Source organism: Vombatus ursinus, unplaced genomic scaffold (assembly GCF_900497805.2).
Source record: "Vombatus ursinus unplaced genomic scaffold, bare-nosed wombat genome assembly UNPS02014774.1, whole genome shotgun sequence".
NCBI lineage: Eukaryota > Metazoa > Chordata > Mammalia > Diprotodontia > Vombatidae > Vombatus > Vombatus ursinus.
The window spans coordinates 22,398,479-22,421,801 of record NW_020954552.1 but is presented as its reverse complement, the minus strand read 5'-3'; positions in this window follow the sequence as shown (position 1 = coordinate 22,421,801).

The following is a 23,323-nucleotide window of genomic DNA, read 5'->3' as shown; positions in this document are numbered from 1 at the left end:
AAGAAAGAAAGAAAGAAAGAAAGAAAGAAAGAAAGAAAGAAAGAAAGAAAGAAAGAAAGAAAGAAAGAAAGAAAGAAGGGACAAGACAAGAAAGCTATCAACAACCTCACCACACAGAGACTCACAGTAGTTCATATTCCTTACTGGAAAGCAATCAGGAAACAGAAAGAGAGAATCCTTGCTTTGGCTAGTTGACACACTGAGTTCTTACTCAGAAGCCAATGAAAGGAAGACCTGTTCATGCTCTGAAGTCCTCAGGGAGGATTGCATCAAGCCAAGCACTCTATGTGTACCCGTAAGGACTGAGTTCTCATTGTCAAGTCCACCATAGTACAAAAAAAGTATAAAAGAAAAAGAAATTTTTTTTAAAAAAAAGCAGAGGTTTACTGGGTTGAGAATGGGAGTTGAAGAGGGAAATATTCAGAAATGAAGGTGACATAAAGACAAAGTATATCAAAATAATAATGATGATAGCTATCATTTTTATAGTGCTTTAAGGTTCACAAAGCACTTTATAAATATTATCTCATTTTATCCTCACAAGGAACTTGAGAGTTAGTTGCTGTTATCCCCCCCAAAAAAGAATATTAGTTATAGAAAGAACCTTAAAGGTCATTAGACCAATCATGTCAAACTCAAATAGAAATGGGGCCCACTAAACAGTAGATAAGGATCCCAGTATACTGCATAGTGACTTAGAAAACCAAACATTAACATTGTCTTTATTTTATTGTATTTAGGGTTGGTTATTGTTGTTAAATATTCTCCAATCACACTTTAAATCTGATTCTGGCAACACCTGGGAATATTGCCGACAGCATGGATACCATATTGCTTGTCTTCTCAATGGGTGGGGGAAGGGCAGGAGGGAGAGAGAGAATTTGGAAAACACCCCCCCAATCTTTAATTAATGTTAAAAATAAATAAATAAACAAATGAAAGCAAGCTTATTTAATGGTCTTAGAAAATATGTAGGTTTTTAAATTGGTCCATCAGGTGACTGGTTTTTAAATTTTGGCTAGGTTCATTATTTTCTTTAAAAATCAATATTTAGATTAAGTTCAGATGGGAGCTCAGCAAACTGAATTGGTTTGATTCAAGTGTTCTAGCTCAAACAACAGGTCTGCTGCTTTTCAAAAGTGTTCATGTAAGTGTAATTGAACAAATGACCTGTCAAGGTTCTATTTCCCCTTAAGAACAGTATTCTTGGTTGTGGTGTCCAGAATCACACCACCAAACACAGCTCTTCTTTAAAAGCATTGCCATAAGAAAAAACAAAGATATCAATAAAAATAAGATGTTTTAAAAAGGGCTGTGTGGCCCCCTTTAAAAGGTGTATTCTCACTCTGGAGGTAAATGAGGACCTATTAATCACTATAAACAGAAAGGGATGTGTGTGTGTCTTTTAACTTTAGCCATAAAGTACTAACAATGTCAACATGAAAGCAATAACTGAAATTTTTTCTTTGGAGCCCCAGCACCTAGTACAATGCCTGGTACATAAAAAATAAAACAATAACAATAACAATAACAATAGCTAACATTTATACAGCACTGGCACTGTACTTTACAATTATTGTCTCATTTGATCCTCACAACTACCTTGGGCAGTAGGTGCTATTATTATCCTTATTTTATAGATGAGTAAACTGAGGCAAAGAAGAGTTGACTGACTTGCCTAGGGTCATACAGCAAGTAAGTATCTGAGGTGGGTTTGGACTCAGGTGTTCCTGACTCCAGGCCCAGAGCTCTATCCATTGTGCCACTAATAAATGCTTATCAATTCATTGTATTTCATCTGAATTTTGCTGCCTCTCTTTGTTGGCCTTTACTTGTATATTTGTGGTCATTATGTGTAACTGTTACTTCCCTCTGGATCATTTCATATATAAATCTTCCCATTGTTTTGCTGGAAAAAAAAAAAGGCTGTGTCGGGTTGGTAGGAACCCTTCATGGCTTCAGGACAAGAAGATACAGTTTCAACTATAGTTAAATTTTATTGCCTGGGATTAAGCCTGAATCATAGCCTCATTTCAGTCAATCTTCTAAGAATTCAAGTGATAAACAGAGGAGTCGATCCTAACAGAACGATTGGAGAAGTTTCCCCCACCAGTAGACACTTAATGTTTGTTTACTAGCCTCTCCATCTCTTGCTATTAGTGAGAAGATGGAGAGTAAAATAACTTTGGGACTGAAGGCTAGACTAGAGAAGCTAGCAAGATGAAGGCGGAGTCAGAGGCAAGAAATGGGACTGCCATTCACCTGCTCCTGGTAGGCTCTGACACTATTGGTGGCAAGTGTCTTAGCTAATAATCGTGCAGTATGGTCTTCCTCTGTCCACTCTGACCCTGCCATGGCTTTGCCTTACATGGGGAGGAGCGAGAGGAAGGATGAAATCGGAAATAGTACAACAGTTGGTACCTCTTCAGGTGAGAGAGACACCAGGGAGGCAAGATGGCAGCTGGCTTCTGTTCTCATCCTGCTTCACAAAAGATGAGCTAATAGCCACAGTTAGACACAGTCAGGAGTGCCTGTTAGAAATAGCAGTTGTCAGGGGTATGCTGGCAAATGTTTAACAACAGGTCCTCTGAAAAGCAAGATCAATCAATCAATAAGCATTTATTAAGCTGGCGATACAAAAAGAGGAAAAAGATAGTACGTGGCCTCAAGGAGCTTACAGTCTAATGGGGGAGACAATATACAAACAAATAGATACAAAGCAAGCCATATACAGGATAAATAAGACATAATTAACTGAGTGAGGGTGATGAGATCTAGAGGTTTAGGAGTTCTGGAACCCTGAGATTGCGACATGGGCCCTGCCTGAATGAATTCAACCCAAATCTTCTTTCAGCCAGAGAAAAAGTTTATTAGAGATAAACTATACAGGCCAGACTCTTAAGGAATCTGAACATTAGTAACGCCCATAGGGACGAGCGGGTATGAGAAAGTCTCAGCCTTTTGGGCAAGAGAGATTCTCAGTGTTTAAATGGGGGCCAAGGTGGATCTTATATACACTAAAGTAACTTTGGGTAACCAGAGGAGGGGCTGGGAAAAGGGTCTAGGTGAGAATTCTGAATTGGAAGGTCTGAGAGATTGAATAAACAACGGGAATAGATAATGAAGGGAACTAGAAGGAAGAAGTTTGAAAGGCAACTGAATAAGGTCAAAAGGTGGGGCTAGGGGCTTTCGAAGGGAGATAAGGGGAGTCGATAAGGAACTGTTTGAGACCAAGAGTAGGAAAAGTGTAAGGGTTTTCTGGGGCCTATAGACAAATGGGAGTCAGATTCTTTTTAGGGCAAGGGGTGAAAGCAAAGGCGCCTCTGAATAAGACCAAAAGGTAGAGCTAGGGCTTTCAAAGGGAGATGAGGAACTGGGGCCTGTAGAGCCAGATTCCCTTTGGGACAAGGGGCGAAAATCTTAGAATTAAGAGGGGTTGGGGAAAATTTTAGTTGGGACATATATTTTCAGGCTTACTCTGCATTATTAACATTTTCTCTACCAATTTCTCAAGTCTAAGCAATCAACAAAACAAAAGATCAAGACCTGATTTGCAGTATTTGCCAGTTTCCAAGGTGTAAATGCAGAACATTTAACAACTAGCTGGCTCCAGCACATCCCTGCTTGAGACCAAGAAAAGCCCTGATTGTGGGAGCTTCTGTCTTCTTTCAAATCCAACAGAGTCTAAGTCCTTGGACTGCATTAAGGAACCAAGACCTGAATTCAAAGTTCCTAAATCTTCACTTAACAACTGAGCCTACTGGATATATATTTGTTGAACATCAGTTTCTCATTGTACTGTGCTCTTTACACTCAGAGAAGAGTAGTTATCATTGTTAAGCAAAACGAATTGTTTGTTTCCTAGAACTCTTCAGCTCAGATCAGTCCTTGTACACTCTGGGGGCTGCATAGGTCTGAGAAAAGCTACAGGTATGAAGCCATGTGTCAAGTTGTGTATGTGTGTTTTATTAGGTGTTGCTTTATTATCTTTATTGAGTCTATGCCAAGAGTAAAATGTATCTAATATCTAAGTATGTATAAGACATGTGGTATGATGTGTGGGTACTGTTTTGGTCCATGTTTGTATTTCCACAGGGGAGGAGGGGAAGGGGAGAAGGTCTGTCCAAAGGTGGCTTGCAGGGGGGCAAGAATGGACATCTCTAGAATCTCATCCCTCTTCCCCTTCTCCAAGGCAAACTTTGATTCCTGCCAAGAGGAGAAGCAGAAGGGTAGATCAGAGGTAGCCATTCTGCTCTCTTCAGAGAGAGGGGATACTGGGCTAGAGTTACATCTACCTGCTGTCTTAAATATTATTAGTCAAGGGGATGTAATTTTTAGTCCAAACTAAACTCCTGATTGTTTTTCTTTAATAGAGAGAAGAAAGTTCCAAGTTGTATATCCAGTTTGACTCTCTTTTCACCAGATGCCATTTCCATGATGAACACATCTAGCAAAAAGCAAATATACTCATTTATCCAAGTTGATAGCAAAACATAAATAAGAGAAAGTATACATATATACCTGCATATATACCAGATAAAACTGAATGAGCTCTCCCTTTGGGAACAAGATAACTTAGTTCAACCAAGAACAAGAAAGAATCCTGGATTTCACCTAAAAGAAAATTCCCTAAAGTGTAGCAAGCTGGAGATGATAGAGATTCATGCAAGCTGCTTTCCAGAGTCTTTCTTTTCCTTAAGGGACTTAAAGGGAAGTTAGAATTGTGCAACTTTTCTCTCAAAACTGGAAGCCAGAAGTACCTAGGATCTCTCTTCTCTCCAGCTTTCATCAATTCTATCCACCTCTCACATAGGCATGGTTTGTTGAATAATCAATCTCCACCAATAGGAGAGAATATCATACAACTGGACCTTTCAGCCAAAGGTTTCAAATGTTTTGTCTGTTTTTCTGGGGATGTGACTTTGTTATGCCAAAATCACTTCATTAAAACAATAAAATATAGCAAGTTTAAGGAAGAGGTTGGAATCTGATTCTGATGAAGTAAATACATAATAAAATATCTGCTGGGTAGCAAGATGATTTAGTCACCCATAGAGAGATGGAGCTGGGGGATAAGGGATCATTCACTCTCTGAGGACCATGGAAAGCCTTATGCTGGGGTAGGGAGGTGGGAGATGAGCACCATAACCATCAGGATAAATGTGGGACTGGCCTAGCACCTAATCTTTCCCGTTGAAGAGGACCAAGATAGTGGCTGTCAATACAATCTGGTTTCCAAATTACTGGGTGACTGGAAAAATGAAGAAAACAGGAATGTTAACAACAGAAGTGAATCTGGGGGGAGAGATAATGAACTTAGTTTGGGAGCATGTTGAGTTTGAGATGCCTATGGGTGAGAAATTATTTCTCTTGGTAATCAGTGTCTTAGAGACTCAGAGCTCCCCACCCCCCTCCTCCTTCTCCAAAGTTCTTCAGAAGGACATTACTGATAATGAGATTGCATTGAATCTTCTTCTCCAAGTCAAACCCAACCCAAACCTGAATTGATTTTATCCTACTCAGGCTTGGGTGGGGATAGATTCTTCTGCCTAGATAGACCAAGGCTGGGAGTGGTCTGGAATGATGGCAAGTTGATATGAACCCCTGTTGAAAAGGTATATAACCATGTACCCCCAAATCTCAAATCGAGCCAATTCTGAACTGGCCCTCTTAGGGGGGCCCAGTTTTGGACTGAACTCCCATGTAATGCATGTCAAGCCAGCCTGAGAGAAATTAAATGGTGACACAAACACACCCTAATTTCATTTGTCTCTTTCTTTGAACAGACTCTATAATTTATTGGGGTTTGACAATGTGATACCCAGTTCAACATGTCCAATAAGTAAGTATGCGACTAAAGGAAAAAAAGGCTAGAGTTGGATACACATAAGACATCTACATAGAGATAACAATTGAATCCATGGGAACGAATGACTACATGAATGAAAAAAGGATTTATTAAGCACTTATTGTGTGTCAGGCACTGTGCCAAAAGCTGAGGTTTGTAAATGCAAGCTCTTAAGAAACTTACATTTTAATGGGAAAAGACAACATATAGAAATTAGAAGCTAGAAGGCTCGGGGTAGAGAGAAGTTGGCTGAGGTAGAGAGAAGTTGGTTACCAATGTAGCAGCATGGTTTGGAAATAGCCAGAAAGTGACTTTGGTTCTAGGCAAAATAAGGCAAAAAGTTCAGCTATCAGAGCTGTAGGTACAAGGGAAGAGAGAGAATATAAATGAGTAGAGAAGAGGACCTAGGACAGAGCCTAAGGCATACCCAGACATAGAATGGGGCATAGGGATGATAATCCAACAAAGAAAACTGAGAAAGAATGGTCATGGGGCAACTAGGTGGTGCAGTGGATAGAGCTCTGGCCTTGGAGTCAAGAAGACCTGAGTTCAAATCCTGCATTCATCACTTGACACTTACTAGCTTTGTGACCCTGGGCAAGTCACTTAACCCTGATTGCCTCACCAAAAAGCAAAAAACAAAACACAAAATGTTAAAAAAAAAAAAAGAATGGTCAGTATAAGAGCCAGGCGGAAGCAGTGTCATGAAAACCTGAAAAAGAGAGAGTATCCAAGAGGAAGGGGGTGGTCAACAGTGTCAAATGCTATAGAGAGGTCAAGAAGGATGAAGGCTGAGAAAAAAGCTACAGAATTTAGGGAATGGGATATCCATTGTTAAAGTTGGAGGAAGCAGATTCAGTCAAGGGATAGAACTGGTAATTAAGGCTCTATGGTTTCAGACCTTCCTTTATTACCTTTCTGTCAGTGAGGTAGAAGTGTGATGTCATAGAGAGAGTGCTTGGCCTGAAGACAGGAGAGGCATGGATTAGAATTCTGTCTCTGGGATGCTAGCCAAGTCATTGAAATTCGCTAACCCTCAATTTGCTCATCTGTAAAATGGAGCTACTAATACTTCCAATATCTACCTCACAAGTAGATCTTTCCTCATGACAACAGGACTTTGCAAACCATAAAAATACTATTATTCATCAGACAAGTAGTTGAGTCTCATCAGTTATTGCCTCAGAGGTTACTCATGGATCCAGAGGCAGCATGGCAGAGTGACTATAGTTCTGATCTTAGAATCAGGAGGACCTGATTTCAAATCCTGCCTCTGATGCTTTTTAGCTATGTGACCTTGGGAAAAGTCACTTAAACTTTCTGAGCATCCGTTTCTTCAACTGTAAAATTAAGCTAAGGTGACCTGTATGTAATACCCACCTCACAAGGCTACTGTGAGGATCAAACAAGATAATGTGTGGAAAACTTTACAAACTTTAAATCACAATATAAATGTCAGTTATTATCCAGCTCTATGGGCTGCCTGCCCCTGCTATATAGCAGAATAGAAGTGGATCAGAGCAGTTGAAAGAATCAAATCAAGTCAGAAATAAGCAAATGCTTGTTGTTATTAAGCCCTTACTATGTGCCAAGCACCATGCTAAGAGCAAAGGAAGAGGGCTTCTTGGGGTCTTAGTCTTGAAGTGAAGTTGATTTCCTTTGCTACAGCCAAACCTCTATGCCAGCCTTGGCCAAAGGTTCCCTGATTCTCAAATAGCTCCTTCCATTTTCAACACAGACCATCAAACAATGAAATCCCAAGTGGTACAAGCTTGGCTACCAACCAAGGACTAACGTAAGCTTCCAAAAGGCAGCAGGCTTTCCTAGGGTTCTGGGGTGAGCCAACTCTGTAATAACAAAGGTAGGGTTGATATGTGAAGAAACACACTCAGGAGGCATAGGAGAGCTCATCCTGCTGAACACCCTAGAGGTGATTTGTCCACTGCTTTGCTTCTTGCTGCCACCAGCATATTCCTAAACCCCAAAGAATTCTGATTGATCCCTCTTTCTCTCAAGACCAGATGTAAATGGTGAATCAGGGTTAACCTTTGGGAGATAGCTCTGATAATGGGGCAGTAGGCATAGAATTAGACCTGGAGTCAGGAAGACCTGAGTTCCAATATAGCTTCAGATACTACCAGCTGTATCACTGTGGGCAAATCATTTAACCACTGCCTGCCTCAGTTTCCTCATCTGCAAAATGGGGATAATAATAGCAACTACTTCACAGGGTTGTTGTGAGGATCAAATGAGATAATATTTGTAAAGTACTTAGCACATTGTTTGGCATATAGTAGGTGCAATGTAAATGCTAGTTATTTTTATTATGGTATGCCGCAGAGACAAGGCTCTGGTCCAGCCCTTGATTTTTTTTAGCATTCTGCTCAATGTACATGGATGAAAGACATCGTATCAGATTTTTTTTTTAGATGACTCAAAGCTGAGAGGGATGGTTAGTATGATAAATGAGAGTATCAAAATTGGTTATTTTTTTAAAATATGCTGATTCTTGCCAGGATGAAATTTAACAAGGATAAATGTAAAAAACCTCATTTCAGTTCAAAAAATCAATTGCATTGGAGCAGGATGAGACAATAATTTATGCGGAAAAATACAGAAATTTTAATTACCTATGTATATGATGAACCAACAGTGTAGTAACCATGTAAATGATTAATAATCTTAGGATACATTAATAGAAATAAAATATCTTAATAATAGAAAGTCACAGAGCCATTTTACTCTGCAGTGGTCAAACTATATCTGGAGCATAGCATTCAATTCACATCACCAAGTTTTAAAAGGTACACTAATGATGTATAGTTTATTTACAGGAGGCATCCAGGATGGCAAGAGGTTAAAGGAATTGAGCATGTTTAACATGGAAAACAGACAACTAAGGAAAGCTGTGAAAACTGTCCCAACATATTTAAGGGCTGACCATGATGCCAAGAGGCACCAATAGGTGAAGTTTACGGATGTACTTATTTGAGATTTTTTTTAAAAAGTATAGACCAGTGGTTGCTATAGAAATGCCACTCAGACAAAGAATGGGCAATCAAGGGGATGTCCATCAACTGGGGAATGGCTGAACAAATTGTGCTGTATAATTGTAATAGAATAGTATTGTGCTATAAGAAACGACAAACAGGATGGTTTCAAAAAAACCTGGAAAGACTTATACGAACTCATGCAAAGTGAAGAGAGCAGAATCAGCAGAACATTGTACACAGTAACAGCAATAGTATATGATGATCAATTGTGAATGACAGCTTCTCTGATCAAGACAATGATCCAAAACAATTCCAAAGGACTCATGATGAGAAATTCTGTCCTAGAGAGAAAATGGATGAACTCTGCAGATTGAAGCAAGCTTCTTTTTAGTTTCGTTATTTTTGTTTTATTTTGTTTGTGTTTTCTTTTGTAACATGGCAAATATGGAAATACATTTTGCATGACCTCACATCTATAAATGAAATCAAATTGCTTGCCTTTTAAAGGACGGGACAGGGATGGGACAGAGGAAAAGAATTTGGAACTCAAAATTTTAAAAATGATTGCTAAAAGAATTTCTACATGTAATTGGAAAAATCTAACAAAATAAATTAAAATAATTTTTAAAAATAGAAAGAAATACCACTCAGCATCCACAAACTAGTGACATATTGGGAATGGGATTGTGAGAAGAGTCTTTCAGAGAATTCTGGGGGGAAAAAAACATTGGAAGGAGGAGAGTAAGAAAGGATGGAGATGATTGAGGGGGCTGGCCTTCACTCTGCAAATATCCTTACCCTCTTGTAAGCTGATGAAAGGGGAGGTAGGTATAGATATATACCAATGAAGGAACCCCAAATGAGATTCATGTGGTGCCCATGGAAAGCAGCTCCCTCTTCTCCTTCTTCGCAATCCAGATCACATATGCCCCAAGAGGCTTATCTTTTATAGTCTAGGGGATTTTAAAATTCATTCAGATTATTAATTTCTCTCTCTTTACATTCTTTCCTGTAAGTCAACTTGGGGAGTAGCATCTTTCCCCAACTCAGAGACAGTGGAAAAGGGAAATGTCTTTGAGGGGTGCTTGTGTTACCTTACCAATCATTGTCTTTGTCAGTACAGCAAACATCTTCATAGTCCTTGGGGGACACAATTCTGTATCTTGCAACACTCCCTCTGAAGAGAATGGGGGGTGAAGGAGCAGAACACCGGGGTGCCAACTCTACTCACATGGGGCCAGGATGAAGAATTCCACACAAGCTTTGAACCTGCTACATATTCTCCTCTTTCTAACATCTTTCTCTCAGAATTTTCTATAAAAAACAACAAATAAACAAACAATCCACTTTTCCCCATAATCTGAAGTCCAACACCACGTTGGTTGATGGATCCTCTGTGGAATTTCTATGGCAACACTGAGGAATACCTTTCTTTCTGTCTAGACCTATGATTTCATCAGAGGGAACTCCTGGTGAGCAAAATCCTTTCATTGCTATAGATCTGTAACTATTTTACAATTTTTCATCTTGGACAGTTTTCTGGGACACTGAGAGATTAAGGGAATTACCCAGGTCACACAGACAATATGGGCCAGAGACAGAACTTAAACTCAAATGTAGCTGACTCTGAAGATGGCCCTCTATTTCTCCACTATGACAAGGTTCCCCTCAGTAATAACTTTCTCAAATAGATGTTCAGAAATGGAATGGGGGAAGGGAATAAGCAAATTATCACCTCATCATCACAACCCTGCAAGGTAGCTGCTATTGATTATCCCCAGTTTGCAGATGAGGAAATTGAGGCTGACTGAGGTTAAGTGAATTGTTCAGGGTCTTATAGCTAGTCTGAGGTTGGATTTGAACTCAGGTCTTCCTGATTCCAGGTACAGCACTCCTACCTACTGTGCCACCTAGCTGCCTCATGAAATGTGTTTGAAATCACTGAAAATGTTTGTGCATAGACTATATGACCACCTAATAGGCCTGTTCACTGAATTAAGAATTTAAAGCTAGAAAGGACCTTAGAGGTACTGTAGTCAAACCTGCTCATTTCAAAGATGAAAGAACAAGGACAAAAGCAGTAAAGTGACTTGTCCAAGTCCCACAACTTATGAGAAACAGATCCAGGATCTGGGTCTGATGTTCTCTGACTTCCAATCCAGCACCCCTTCTTCATGGAGAGGACATTTGTTTTGGGTAGGAGGTTGGTCTAGATGACCTCTCAGTTCCTTTTCAACTCTTAAGTTTCTATGCTTTATTAAAGATTAATGGATTAGACTTTCTGGCCCAAGTCCCCTGTTTCTTTTTCTAAACATATCTTTCATTTGCTGTAGCACCTTTGAAATATTTAAAAAAGGAATGGAGAAAGAACTTCGCAAGGTCATTTAGGAGGACGAGGCAAGAGGAATAGCAATTGAGAGGCTATCTGTAAGAGAGACTGCCTTCCAAAGATTCAGATGGTAATAACTAGATCTTTGTGGGGTTCAAAGTCAACTCTTCCACCTACCTGGGTAAGCAAAACCATACAAGATCATGAAATGAACAGAGTATACAAAGTATACATCCAGTTTAATAATAATAAATAGCTAACATTTACATAGTGCCTACTATGTGCCAAGCACAGTGCTAAGTATGTTACAAATAGTATCTCATTTGATCCTCACAACAATTCTGGGAGGTAGGTGCTATCGTTCAGTTGTTTCACTCATGTCCAACTCTTTGTGACCCCATTTGGGGTTTTCTTGGCAAAGCTACTGGAGTGGTTTGCCATTTCCTTCTCCAGCTCATTTTACAGATGAGGAAACTGAGGCAAACAAGATATGTGGTTCTAGTTTGAGCTGCTAGGGGCCCTATCCCGTAAGCCGAAAGTAGTTTGTGATAATGGGGAGTTTATTCATTCAAAAGCAACCTTTGAAGCTGGCACTTCTTCCATAGGAAATAAGATCTTAAAATCTCAAGCTAGAAGTGACTCTGAGCAGGCACCTAATCTGATATCTCTGTATCCCTAGTTCAAGCAAGACCACATTAAAATCATCCCTGACAGAGGGGTCTTTAAACTATGGTTCAAGATCTTATGTAATCTTACTCCCCCCCTCAAAAAAATCCCTCCTACTTTCTAATCTGTAGACTGTATAGACATTGATAAAACTTGAAGAACTTTTTTAAAGACATCACAATTTATGTGATTTGTGGCATACAAAGTAGAATCCTTGAAACTCTGAAAAGAGAACCAGCTAGCTTCTGGGAATGATTTTCTACAACAAACTTCATCTTCATAGTCACCCTGAAATGGGAAGAGAATATAAAATCTTGCTGAGTTTGTTTTTTGGTTGCAAAATAACATTTGGCTTGGTAGCAAAATTCAGCTGTAAAGGCTATCTTCCAAGGAGGAAGAGGTGGGGTGTGGTTTTGATCCAGGTCATACAGCTGTTTAGAAGTATAGCCGAAAACAGCTCTTCCGACTTCTTTTCACTCCAAAGCATATTTATTCCACCACACACAGAGGAAATTAGAACTAGATCATAGCAAAAAGAGCCCTGGACTTGGAATCAGAAAACCTGGCACTCAGATGTTACTTACCATGCCTGTCAGTTTCCTCGTCCATAAAATGGAAATGAAAATAATATTTGCACTTCTACCACCCAGAGCTATCTAAGGAAAGTATTTTATAAACCTTGAATCATTCTGTAAATATTATGTACTATTTGTGAAATACATGGGGCAGCTAGGTGGAGCAGTGGATAGAGCACTAGCCCTGGAGTCAGTAGAAACTGAGTTCAAATCCAGCCTCCGACACTTACTAGCTGCGTGACCCTGGGCAAGTCATTTAACCCCAATTGCCTCAAAAATATATAATTAGGGACCTTTAGTCATGTAGCACTGTGAGTAATCATAGTCCCCAAGCAGACAAAGTGCAGCCTAGATGAGGTTTTAAAAACAAAGATCATATCAGTAAGAAAATGTCTGAGTTTCCATGTTAAATGATTACTTACCATGTTAAATGATTCATTATGTAGAGTATATGTGTCTGTAAAGACATAACATTTTTTTACATTGAACAAACACTGTGATTAGCACCCTTACCTTGTGATTGTCTCCAGCATTGTATATGTTAGATTTTTTTCAAGATATTGATGGGTTTTGCTAATTTTTTTCCTCTTCTTTCTTTTTTTCCTAAAAAAAAAAAAAGTCTTATAAAGGATGGTTCTCTGGGAAGGGGGGGGTGAGAGGATACAGGGGAAAATCTAGGTCATATAAAAACAAAAGATACCAATAAAAATCCATTTTAAAAAAGAAAGAAAGAAATGGTACTAGCCTATTGTCTCCAAGTCAAACAAAAGTTCGATCTGGGTCAAGGAAAATCAATTCATAAAATGAAACAAGAAGTTCCTGGGAGCCTAAGATTCTCTCCAAATGTCCAGCTTATCACAGAAAGCTTCTTTTGCCTTTCTTTCTTACCCCAATGAGCCACAACAAGGGTCTTCTCCCACCTTGTAACTAGAAAAGAAACCAACAGGCGTTAAACCTGATGATGAGTTAGGGGAAGTCTATCCCAAACTATTTGATAGAGCTAGGAAAAATAACAACAAAATTGATTTGGAAGAACAAAAGGTCAAGAATATCAAGGGAATTAATGAAAAATATTGCAAAGGAAGATGGTCTAATCATATCAGATCTAAAACTATGTTATAAAGTGGCAATCATCAAAACTATTTGGTACTGGCTAAGAAATAGAGTGGTGGATCAAGGGAATAGGTTAAGTACACAAGACACAGTGGGAAATGACCACAGTAACCTAGTGTCTGATAAACCCAAAGACTCCAGTTTCTGGGATAAGAACTCATTATTTGACAAAAACTGCTGGGAAAACTGAAAAGTAGTATGGCAGAAACTAAGCATAGACCAACATCTCACACCCTTTACCAAGATAAGATTGAGATGGGTACATGAGTTAGACATAAAGGAATAGTTTACCTGTCAGATCTATGGAAAAAGGAAGAATTTATGACCAAACAAGACATAGAGAACATTACAAAACATGAAATAGATAATTTTCATTATATTATATTTAAAAGTTTTTGTAGAAACAAAACCAATGCAAACAAGATTAGAAGGAAATCACAAAGCTGGAAAACAATCTTTACAGCAAATGTCTCTGATAAAGGCCTCATTTCTGAAATATATAGAGAATTGAGTCAAATGTATAGGAATACAAGCCATTCTCTAATTGATAAATGGTCAATGGATATGAACAGTCAGTTTTCAGATAAAGAAATCAAAGCTATCTATGGTCATATGAAGAAAAGCTCTAAATCACTTTTGATTAGAGAAATGCAAATTAAAACAACTCTGAGGTACCACCTCATTAGTATCAGATTGGCTAATGTGACAGAAAAGGAAAATGATAAAATTTGGAGAGGATATAGTAAAATGGGACACTGTTGCATTGCTGGTGAAGTTGTGAACTGATCCAACCATTTTGGAGAGCAATTTGGAACTATGCCCAAAGCACAACTAAACTGTGAATACCCTTTGATTCCCACAATACCACTACTAGGTCTATATCCCAGAGAGATCACTAAAAAGGGAAAAGGACCTACACGCACAAAAATATTTATAACAGCTCTTTTCGTGGTCACAAAATAATTGGAAATTAGAGGATGCCCATCAACTGGGGAATGGCTGAATAAGCTGTGGTATATGAACATAATGGAATACTATTGTGCAATAAGAAATGATGAGCAGGCAGATTTCAGAAAAACCTGCAAAGACTTATATGAATTGATGCAAACTAAAATCAGCAGAACCAGGAGAGCCTTGTACACAGTAACAACAACATTGTGTTATGATCAACTATGAATGACTTAGCTCTTCTCATCAATACAATGATCCAAGACAAGAACAAAGGACTCATGATAGAAAATGCTATCCTCATTCAGAGAAAGAACTAATGAATTCTGAATGCAAATCAAAGCATATTATTTTCATTTTCTTTATTTTTTCCTTTTGTTCTGTTTTTTCTTTCACAATATATCTAATATGGAAATATGTTTTATATCACCGCGCATATATAACTCATATCAAATTGCTTATGGTTTTAGGAAAAGGGGAAGAGAGGAAAGGAAAGAGAAAAGTTTGGAACTCAAAATTTTGTAAAAATGAATATAAAATTGTCTTTGAATATAATTAGAAAAAATAAAATACCATAAAATAAATTTAAAAAATTTAGATACTAAAATAAAAGTTTACTGGACCCCAGGTTAGGAATTCCAGGTCTAAGCATTAATGAATTTCCTGGGTTTCAGTATAGCACTTTTTTAAAAATAGCAAATAAAAATATTTATATAATACTTTATCTCTAGCAGTTCCAGAATATTCCTCCCACCTTCTCAATCTTCTCCTAGCCTTGGTTCCTAGACCATATAGTTAGAACAACCCAGAAGTCAATGTGACAGTGACTGTGTCAAGAACCATCTCACCTGCCTCTAATCACCATCATTTCCACATAACCAAAATCATGAGGTATTGATTCACCGGGAGAGGAAGTTCTGGGACCAACCATTGTTAGCTCTGGTATTTGTCCTGGTGCAGTGGAATGATGAATGTTGAATATATAGCCCAATTCTCTTGCTGTCATCCACCCCCAGCAGAATGTAAGCTCTCTGAGGGCAGGGACTGTTTTTTGTCTTCCCGTCTCTGCAGCTTGGTATATTTGTAGTTGCTCGGTCCATTTAGCTGTGTCTGACTCTTTGAGGCCCAGTGGACCATACTGTCCACAAGGTTTTCTTGACAAAGACACTAGAGTGGTTTACCATTTCCTTTGCCAGTGGATTAAGGCAAATGGAGGTTAAGTGATTTGCCCAGGGTCACACAGCTAGTAAGTGACTGAGGCCAGATTTGACCATAGGTCTTTCTGACTCCAGAACCAGTGCTCTATCCACTGAGCAGCCTATCTGCTTTGCTTAACACAAACCTCTTAATAAATGCTTTCTGGCGTTGAATTGAATTCACCAGTTACTCAACAGGAGCTAAGTCTGGTCCCTGGATAATCCACAAAATGGCTAATTGGGAATTGCTATTTTTCATGTGAGTAGGATGGCTAATCCATTGATATAACATCAGTATACACATCTGGGAAAGGCATTCAATTGGAAAATAGGCTAGGGCCTGAACTGAATAGGGTAGAGGAGAGCAGGTTGGATTACACTTGGGAAATTGTGCAGTTTTATATTATTTTTGTTTTGAAATAAATTTTTGTTGATATCTTTTGTTTTTACATCACCTACATTTTCCCCTATATCCTTCTCTTCACCTCTTCTCAGAGGGCCATCCCATATAACAACGAATTTTTTTCAAAAAAACAAAGAGGAACCAGTCAATACATCTAAAAATCTGACATTATGTTCCACACCCATGCAGCCCTCACCTCTACAAAGGAGTTCTCATACCTTCTTTGGGACTGTGGTTGTTCTTTTTAATTTAGCAACATTCATTTTCATCTGTTTTGTGGTTGTTCTTTCCATTTACATTATGTTAGTCATTGGGCATATTGTTTTCTTGGTTCTTTGAGCAAGGTCTCTAACAACCCTAAGCTGTTTATACAAGCACACACACACACACACAAACACACACACATACACACACACACACATGTACACGTGCACGCATGTGCAGTCATGTTTTTAACACTACTATTAAACATGCAGTATCACTCCAATCCAACAGCACTGGTCTCCTTGGAGTTCCTTGAACAAGACATTCCATCTCCCAAATCCAGGCATTTTCATTGGCTGTCTACCATGCCCAGAATTCTCTCCCTTCCCATTTACATCTCCTGGCTTCCTTCAAATTCCAGCTAAAATCCCACCTTCTACAGGAAGCCTTTCTCAAACCCCTTCAGTTCTAGAGCCTTCCCTCTGTTCATTATTTCCATTTTATCAACTATATATAGATTGTTTGTACATGGTTGTTTACATGTTGTTTCTGCATTAGACTGAGCTCTTTTGCCTCCTTTCGTATCCCCAGCATTTAGCACAGTGCCTGGCATATAGTAGGTGCTTAATTTATGTTTATCGACTGACTTTAGAGCATCACAATCTCTAAAGTATAAGAGTTGCCAGGGTTGGCAGAGTTGCCTGTTGTCAAAGGGTGATGGAGACACATCATTGGCATGAGCAGTTTATAGCACATTTCTAAGAATTACTTAAAGCAGAGCTGGACTGACACAAGGAAATGCATGCAACTTGCCTGTGAAAAACCTTAAGGTCAAGGGAATAAATGAAAACTTGGCACAGCCGTTTCTGAAAAGTTGCTGACCCCTAGTTTAATTCCTCTCTTTCTATCCATAACCCATCCCTCTCACATAAGGCTATGGGGCAAGGACAGGAATTTCATGTTTAAAACATTTGTACATTTGACCTTTGATCTGCCACAATCCTCTAGAGGAGAGGGTCAACTTGAGGTCGCTGAACAAAATTTTAAAAAATATTTTGATCACTGTATTTCAATATAACTGGTTTCTTTTGTAATTCTATGTATTTTATTTCACACATTTTAAAACATTATTCTGAAAACAGGTTTGTTGGCTTTGCCTGGCAGACCTAAACACAAAAAAAGTTAAAAATCCTTTATTTCAGAAGAGGTACTGAGTGAATTTAAGCTCCCCAAATAATCACTACAAGGAATACATTAAATAAAAATTATATGAAAATTAAGTAATGGCTATAAAACAGAAATTCAAATAAATATGAAATTTTGGATTATTCTCAAATATACCTATCTGACTACTCCATCTCTGTCTCTTTTACTAGATCCTCTTTCAGATCACACCTTCTAATCACAGGTGTATCACAGTGTTCTGTCCTGGGTCTCCTTTTCTTCTCCCTATGTACTACTACATGGTGATCTCATTGGTTCCCATGGATTTAATTATCATCTCTATGCTGATGATTTTCAAATATACCTATGCTGCCACAGCCTTTCTCCTCACCTCCAGTCTTGCATCTCCAACCTGCCTTTTAGGTATCTCAAACTGGATGTTCAGTAGACATCTTAAATTAATAATGTCCAAAATGGAACTCATTATCTTTCCCTCTAAGCTCTACCCCTCTCCTACCTTCCCTATTACTGTAGGGGGAAGCCCCATCCTCCCAGTCCCTAAGGCTCACAACTTAGGAGTCATCCTAGAATCATCACTATCTAACATCCCTCATATATAATCTGTTGCCAAGCCTGTTGATTTCACCTTTGTAAGATCTCTTCAACATGCCCCCTTCCCTTCTCTGACACTGCCACCACTCTAGTGCAGGTCCTCATCACCTCATGCCTGGACTCTTGCAAAGGCTGCTGATGGGTCTACCAGCCTCAAGTTTCTACCCACTTCAATTCATCTTTCCTTTTGCCACTAAAGTGATTTTCCCAAAGTACAGGTCTGATCATGTCACCCTCCTACTCAATAAACTCCAGTGGTTCCCATTGCCTCCAGGATCAAATACAAAATGCTCTGTTTGGTATTCAAAGCCTTTTATAATCTATTTCCCACCTACCTTTCTAGTCTCCTTACACTTTACTCCTTGACAGGTATTTTTTGATCCAGTGACACTGGCTTCCTGGCTGTTCCATGAACAAGACACTCCATCTCTCAGCACTGGACATTTTCTCTGACTGTCTCCCATGCCTGGAACACTGTCCCTCCTCCACTCTACTCTCTGATCTCCCTGGCTTCCTTTAAGTTTAACTGAAATCCCATCTCTTACTGGAAGTCTTCCCCAATCCCTCTTAATTCTAGTGCCTTCCCTCCATGAATTATTTCCCATTTTCCTGCATGTAACATGTATTATTCCTAAATATAACTTTTGTATTTTGTATTGTGTTTTGCTTATATTTGTTTGCACATTGTCTCCCCATTAGACTATAAGTTCCTTCAGGATAGGGACTGACTTTTGCTCTTTTTGTATCTTTAACACTTAGCACAGTGCTTGGCACATTTTTGTTGTTGCTCAGTTGTATGTGATTCTTCATGACCCCATTTGAGGTTCTCGTGGCAAAGATTCTGGAGTGGTTTGCCATTTCTTCTCCAGCTCATTTTACAAAGGAGGAAACTGAGGCAAATCAGATTAAGTGACTTGTCCAGGGTCACACAGCTTGTAAGTGACTGAGTCTGGATTTGAACTCAGGTAATTGAGTCTTCTTGACTCCAAGCCTGGCACTCTATTCACTACATCATCTATCTGCCCCTTTTTCTGCCTCAGTTTCCTTAAATGTAAAATGAAGATGCTCATCAATGGGGGAATGACTGAACAAGTTGTGGCATATGATTGTGATGGAATATTACTGTGCTGTAAGAAATGACCAGGTGAGTGGTTTCAGAAAAACATGGTAAGACCTATATGAACTAATGCAAAGTGAAATGAGAAGAACCAGATTATTGTGCACATTAACAACAATGTTGTAATGATGATCAACTGTGAAAGACTTGGCTACTTGGAAGAATACAATGATCCAAGACAATCCCAAAGGACTCATTCTGAAAAAAATGCTATCCACCTCCAGAGAGAGAAATAAGGAACTCTGAGCACATACTGAAGTATAATTTTCTCACTTTATTCTTGCTTTTGTTTTTGGCAACATGGCTAATATGGAAATATGTTTTGCATGATTTCACATGTATAATTGATACCATATTGCTTGCCTTCACTGTGGGTGGTGGAGTGTGTGGGAGGCAGGGAGAGAATTTGGAACTCAAATTTTAAAAAGAAAAAAAGGTTAAAAAAAAGAATGTTTAAAATAAATAATATATTTCTATAAATAAATAAATAAACTTATCTTTCTGCCCCTTAGGGGTAACATTTGAACCATAAAGCCAAGATGTTAACTATCCTTGCCCTGGAGGACCTGACTCAGCAGAATTTGATATAATAACCCTTAGAGTCTATGTAGGTAATATATATAATTGTAGGTATATTATATACAAAAGAAATGCAAGGGAATTGGGGGAAGAGTATACTAGCATCTGGGGTGATTAGAAAAGGTTCTATGTAGAAAGTGGAACTTAAGCTGAGTCTTGAAAGAACCAGAGATTCCAAGAGGCAAAGGTGAAAAGGGAGTACTTGCCAGGTATAGGGACAGCCATCAAAGGCATGGAGACAAGACAGAAAACAATGTGTGTGGAAGAGAAAGTAGGCCAAGATGGCTAGATAGCAAATTGCTTAGAGGGGAGAAACATGTAAGAAAACCATAAAGGAAAGTAGGTGGAGAGGTTGTAAAGGCATATAAATGCCAACAGAATTATGGGAAATAAACTTATTGCAGAAAACATAACTCATACTCCAACTTCCCATGGGAATCCAGCACTGTGTTTTCAGAAAGACATATCTCTCTGTCCTCATCCCCATGGCATGTGCAAGAGGGATACCTCCCAAAATGTAATCAGATCATCAGTGTCCCACTCCAGTGCCTTACACTCATTAAAACATTAGCAATGTTCCCATGGTGCTCGTATATGATGACTATATTCTAATTACCACAAACTCATCTCTGCTTGTTTAGCTATCTGGTGGCTTACTAGCAGATGTACCCCCTCCAGTTAAATATAATATGATAAACATTTATTAAACAACTGATGCAGAAATTTGTTTCACATGACTATACATTTTTACAGAGGGTTCTACTTTTCTTGCCTTCTCAATGAGTCGGAGAAGGGAAAGACAAGGAAGAGAATTTGGAACAGAAAATAAAATAAAATAAAATTGAATCACTAAGCATTTATTAAGCAGCTACTATGTGCCAAGCACTCTGCTAAGTGCTGGGGACATAAATAAGAAAAAGAAACAGTCCCTTGCACTCAAAGAGCTTACAATCTAATGGAGGAAGATAATATACAAAAGGAAGCTGGAAAAGGAGTGTGCCAGAGGGAACATGAAATTCATCGGGTGGAAACCAAGCAGAGTAGCTGGTGGCAAATGAAGAGATGGCTGACATGTTGAGCCCTCTGTAAAGGAAGTCCATGGGAAGAGTTTTTTGCTTCACTCTCAGCCCACTAATCAGAGAGGCAGAAGCAACTAAGGGGACTGATAAGGTGTGAGTGGCAAAGCTGAAGGTTTCCTATTGGCATCCAGTGCATTCAGATAAGTCATTACTTCAATGTCCCATCCTGTCTCCCTTCAGAAAACTGCTAGTAAAAAATAATAAGGTCTAAAGAAAATGGATGCAGTACACTTATTTCTGAACAGCATTGAGCAGGTCATTGGTTAAGCTCCTGCCCCTTCAATTCAGTTCAAAAAACATGTATCAATCTCCTTCTGTATGTAAGACACTGAGAACATAAAGCCAAAAATCATAAGACACCTTAAAAACATGTTCAGTACTGGGCACTACATTTTAGGAAGGTGTAACATGTCATCCTCAACTCCCACTTGCATTGACAGGTCAGTTCCCCAGAGGGCAGCTACTGGTCTTAGGGCTCTAAGGACAGCTCTGAGGGTTAGATTTCTATTATTGCTCATAAGCCCTCCACCCCCACCCCACCTCGTGCTTGCAATCAACAATCAGCCAGACGATTAGCTTTTTAGCAAAGGTATTTACTAAAATGGTATAGCAAGAATAGTAGTTACCCACCATTGTCTCCAAAAGTCTAGCTCACACTCTCCCACAGATATTATAGGGAACATGGGGAAAATGGGCACAAAAGTAATGAGGCACAACCATGTGGCAAAGGAGCAACCCACTACCCTGGTACGAAAGTCTTTTTCTCCCCTTGTAGAGCCCTTATCATCTTCTCCTTAGGTGTAGTTCTCTGCTGATATGCAAGTATTTGTGTCTTTTCAGAACCCATAACTTTCACATCTCCCTTGCATGATGGGTGATACTCCCTTATGGAAGAAAACTGTATTTTCTAGAGTTACTATCGATCCTAGCTGGATGTGTTATTTTCTATAGGTGTAGTCGCTCTAATCCCAGACAGATGCATTGCCTGATATTGGTCCAATCTCTTTGATGACAATGAGAATAGGGAAACATTTTTTTAAACAGATGACAAAACCAATTCTCAAACACCTTAAGTCATCTGCCCCCAGTGAGCCTTAGACCCAGGTTTTGAACTCAGATTTTCTGGCTCCAGAGTCAAGGTAATTTCTACCCCACCAGACTGCTTCCTTCAAAACTCCAGTGCCAAGGGTTTTATCTTTCTTCTTATTTTCTCCATTGGGGATGGTAAAGGCAGTAGGAGAGAAAATAAATTTTTGCTACTTGAAAGAAAAAAGCAAAATGTAATTTTAAAAATTTAGCATAGACTATGAATGAGGCAGGGTGGTGGAATAAAGTTTTTAAGAGGTGAGGAAAACACCACTGCTGCCTCTAATAGAATGTCTGTCCTGATCCCCCTAGTTACTAGCTCTCTCCTTCCCCCTCCACCACCAATTACTTGCATGTAATTCTATTTCATTTTCAATACACATGTTGTTTCCCCACAATAGAATATAAGCTTCTTAAGGGCAGAGATTGTTTCATTTTTGTCTTGGTCTGTAAATGCCTAACACAATGCCTGGCACATAGAAGATATTAAATATATGCTTGTTGAATTAAATTAAGTTGCTCATTAGGATCCACTACTTTGATGTTCTAACAGTAAATGCAAAAGCCACAACAATAATTCACATTTATATAGCACTTACAGGTTTGTAAAGTTGGTTGGTTGCTGTCCTTCCTTCTCAAAGAGGACAAAATAACATCACTATGTTGGGGTGAAGGTACAGTGTGTCCAACTGTGGCTGATCAGACCAATGTGAGCTTGGAAGGCTTCTACCACAGGTTGGCACAAATAGTCCATGTGAACATTTGGAGTGGAGATGTCTCTGAATGAGATAACTGAGGCTTGGAAAGGTTAAGTATATTGCCCAAGGTAACATATCCAGTAAATATCAGTGGAAGTTGGATTTCTCTTGACTCCATGTTCAGAATTTTTTCACAACCCCAGGCTCCCACTACTAAAGAGAACTCTATGCAACATCTATTAAATAGACTGAGAAGGTCCCAGATAATGCAATCTGTCAATTTGATGCCCACTGGATGAACTGATTTCTTCTTGGTAAAAGAAGTGGTTTGTTTACAATACCTGGAGAGAATGAGGCAAGATTAAAAGAATAGACTGAGAAGGTCCCAGATGACGCAATCTGTCAATTTGGTGCCCACTGGATGAACTGATTACTTCTTGGTAAAAGAAGTGATTTGTTTACAATACCTGGAGAGAACGAGGCAGGATTAAAAGAATATTGCAATTAAGAATGCGTCAATAACTGTAAAGCATTGCTTTTTAGCTCCCAGTTCCCCAGGGTTGGGAAAGGGGACCACAGGACAGCTCGAGGACTGCCTGTTCCACCTCCATTCCTCTCCCTACTCTTTTAACCTTTCTCCCCTCTCCTGACTGACCCCTGAGGATCCTGCATGTGCATGCTTGGATGTTTGTGAGGAAGGGAAAAAAAAGTCA